This window comes from Aquarana catesbeiana, linkage group LG13, assembly GCF_042186555.1.
Source record: "Aquarana catesbeiana isolate 2022-GZ linkage group LG13, ASM4218655v1, whole genome shotgun sequence".
Lineage (NCBI taxonomy): Eukaryota > Metazoa > Chordata > Amphibia > Anura > Ranidae > Aquarana > Aquarana catesbeiana.
In genome coordinates, this window is record NC_133336.1 from 125,667,553 (window position 1) to 125,671,699 (window position 4,147).

The following is a 4,147-nucleotide window of genomic DNA, read 5'->3' on the forward strand; positions in this document are numbered from 1 at the left end:
CAAAACAAGAGTGACAAGTTTGAAAAAAACACAATATTTTTTACTTTTTGCTATAATAAATATCCCAATTTTTTTTTTTTTTTTAAACAAATTTTTTCCTCAGTTTAGGCCGATACATATTCTCCTACATATTTTTGGTAAAAAATATTGCAATAAGCAGCATATATTTATCGGTTTGCGCAAAAGTTATAGCGTCTACAAAATAAGGGGATAGATTTATAGCATTTTTATTATTTTTTTTTTTTTACTAGTAATGGCGGCAATCTGCGATTTTTATTGTGACTGCGATATTGTGGCGGACACATTGGACAATTTTGACACATTTTTGGGACCATTCACATTTATGCAGCGATCCGTGCTATAAAAATGCATTGATTACTGTATAAATGTGACTGGCAATGAAGGGGTTAACCAGGAGGGGGCGCTATAGGGTTAATCGTGTTGCTAGGGAGTGATTCTATCTGTGGGGGGAGGGGACTCACAAGGGGAGGAGACCGATCGGTGTTCGTCTGTACAAGGAACACACCATCGGTCTCCTCCCATCTGACAGGACGTGGATCTGTGTGTTTACACACAGATCCACGGTCCTGCTTGGTTACCGGGCAATCGCGGGTGCCCGGCGGACATCGCGGCCGGCGGACACGTGCACCGGGACCGGAGCGATGTGGCAGGCGTGCGCGAGAGCCGCCGGCGGTGCACGCGCGCCCCCTGGGCTGCCTGGAAGGCTGCGCCGTCATATGACAGCGGCCCAGAACAACAGCTGCACTGTCCCGCCATCATATGACGGCGGGCAGCAAGTGGTTAAAAAAATTGCTGTGCAAATACCGTATGAGACAAAAAAGTTTATTCCATAGGGTGTCTTCTAAAACTATATATATATATATATATATATATATATATATATATATATATATATATATATATATATATATATATATATATATATATATAATCTTTGGGGGTTCTGAGTAATTTTCTAGCCAAAAAATTATGATTTTTACATGTAGGGGAGAAGTGTCAGAATTGGCCTGAGTGGCAAGGGGTTAATTACCATAAGTAATACACAAATAATTATTATATATTGTTTTTAAGGTAATGTACTATATTTTCAAAATCTGTACTCAAGCAGGTGGCTTAACAGACAAATTACTCAAGTTTGAAGTTATAACTTCCAAACAGTAATTTCACAGTAAATAGATAAATAATAAATGACATACTGGCCTGCTTAAGGAGGAGACGCATACTATCACATACGATCCTGGCATATATTAACCTTCTATAGAGTGGTGCACTGAAGCACCAAGTCCATCTGAGTACCCCAGACTGGGGCTTGTGTTTAATACATTTTTGTATACCAAAACGTTATCACACTATCCAGCCTTCTCTGTTATCCCACATATATATGGAGACTACGGTATTTGGCAGCCCAGGATTCTACAGCATTCACAGAACCCAGAGGTGGTTCACAGGCATGTTTTGACTGAACTTAAATGTGAGGTCACACACTCTGAGGTGAGTGTTCATTACCTGCAGTGATCCAACACGTTTGGATCACTACAATAAGAATCAACTTTTTATGGACTTTATGAGTTTGTTCCACTGTTTGATGTGATATATTAACAGGACATCACATATATGCACTACAGCACTTTATATATTTTTTTTTTCTGTATGTCACTGTATTAATATTAAGCAAATTGTGATTCTATCATACTAATTGGATACACGTGAATAGCACTTTTATTGCACTATTGTCATTTTATTTACGTCAATGTAAGGTAGACCTGATTTAATTATGCTAGTTTGATTCTAATGATTACCACTCTTTTGCACTATTGTCACTTTATTCAGTCTCTTTCATATATGTTTGTATATGTTTAAAGACAGCGAGGCGTTTTTTTAAACATATACACTAGTTTTGCACGAATTTATGGGACATGATCAATGCCAGCAGCTGTCCATACAATAGCTATTCTATACGCGGTGGCTCGCAAGATTTCTTTACTTCACAATAAAATACAGGATGTCCCTGCTCATAAGAGTTAAAGAAAAAATAATGTGATCAGAAACAGCAGCCATACCTGGCCCTTAAACAAAATTGGACAGTATAGAGAACCACAAGTGGTCAAGCGGGTGATAAGGGCCTTGTCATAATACACAACTTAAAGAACACGGATAAAAACATACTTCAGGCCACTGAATGTACAATTAAGGATCATTATGTTGACATTGTGTATAATGATATAATAAGTCTAAACTCCCCTCCCCCCATTACACATTAACAAAAATAGGAGGTTGGGACTTTGAGTGAGGTGGGCCAATGAGACCAGAGGGACAATCACAATTGCGTAAAACATTTATTGATACATAATAACAATTGGACACAAATGAATTACAAAAAAGATAATAATATCCAATCATGTAACCATCCCATCTTGCCTGTTGAATGGGGAACATAATGAGCAGCCCCCAAATGGTACAGGATAAGACAACTGAAAAAAATTGATTCATAGCAGTAGCATGAGGTCACAAAATAAACATAAAAGCTTATAGATATATGGACCTAATAAAGTCTATAATTAATATGGTGCTTGTCGTAGGCCCGACGCGTTTCGTGTATCAAACACTCTTCAGGGGCAATATAGCACCAAAATCTAAAAGGGAAGAAAAAAAAGGGAAGAAAAAAGGGGGACAGTGTGATGGAAGACTGGATAAGGTGCAAAAAATGCACTAAGAGAAAAATAAACATAAAAAGGAGATTAGCAACCACTGAGCCCCCATAGAAACTCACATGTTACAGGAATGCGAACTCCAAGAGGTCCACAGGCAGCCGGCCAACCAATAACTCAGGTCCGGGAGCTGAGGGAGGAGCTTAGAGAAGGAGGCGGGGAGGTGAAGGGGGCCACATACATAGCTGGAGTAAGAAGAGTAATATATGTCAAATATAGCCCCATATAAAGCTGGAGCCCCTAATAGCAGAGAGGTGTATAATAATCTAAAGACTGCCCCTCTTACCTAAAGGTGGTGTAGAATAGCCAAACTTGTCTGACCCAGTGACAGACGTGTCATGTAAGAGCAGGCTATACAGGACCCATACATTTGTTTTAGCCTGCTCTTACATGACACGTCTGTCACTGGGTCAGACAAGTTTGGCTATTCTACACCACCTTTAGGTAAGAGGGGCAGTCTTTAGATTATTATACACCTCTCTGCTATTAGGGGCTCCAGCTTTATATGGGGCTATATTTGACATATATTACTCTTCTTACTCCAGCTATGTATGTGGCCCCCTTCACCTCCCGGCCTCCTTCTCTAAGCTCCTCCCTCAGCTCCCGGACCTGAGTTATTGGTTGGCCGGCTGCCTGTGGACCTCTTGGAGTTCGCATTCCTGTAACATGTGAGTTTCTATGGGGGCTCAGTGGTTGCTAATCTCCTTTTTATGTTTATTTTTCTCTTAGTGCATTTTTTGCACCTTATCCAGTCTTCCATCACACTGTCCCCCTTTTTTCTTCCCTTTTTTTTCTTCCCTTTTAGATTTTGGTGCTATATTGCCCCTGAAGAGTGTTTGATACACGAAACGCGTCGGACCTACGACAAGCACCATATTAATTATAGACTTTATTAGGTCCATATATCTATAAGCTTTTATGTTTATTTTGTGACCTCATGCTACTGCTATGAATCAATTTTTTTCAGTTGTCTTATCCTGTACCATTTGGGGGCTGCTCATTATGTTCCCCATTCAACAGGCAAGATGGGATGGTTACATGATTGGATATTATTATCTTTTTTGTAATTCATTTGTGTCCAATTGTTATTATGTATCAATAAATGTTTTACGCAATTGTGATTGTCCCTCTGGTCTCATTGGCCCACCTCACTCAAAGTCCCAACCTCCTATTTTTGTATACGCACAGGGATGGAGACTTAGTGTCTCAATCAAAGTCCCAATCTTCTTTTTTATTTTTATCCTATTTATTCATTACCCATTAAGGAAGACATGGAATCTGATTGCAACCATTTTTTTCCTGCCCAGAGCCTGATGCGTTTTAAGACTTTGCTCTTCTTCAGGGTCTGCACAATGGACATTACATGCGTATCATGTAGTTATTTACAATTGGCCTGAACTGGAACAAGATAAAAGCAT

General features: G+C 39.5%; 1 long non-coding RNA gene across 1 annotated transcript; it reads right to left on the reverse strand.

Moving 5' to 3' along the window:
* Positions 1 to 2,340: 2,340 nt before the first annotated feature.
* On the reverse strand, positions 2,341 to 2,883 carry LOC141117661 (uncharacterized). Its single transcript, XR_012237194.1, has 2 exons — positions 2,792 to 2,883; positions 2,341 to 2,654 (listed from the first exon to the last, which is right to left on the reverse strand). It is a non-coding gene; the product is annotated as an uncharacterized lncRNA (long non-coding RNA).
* Positions 2,884 to 4,147: the final 1,264 nt, after the last annotated feature.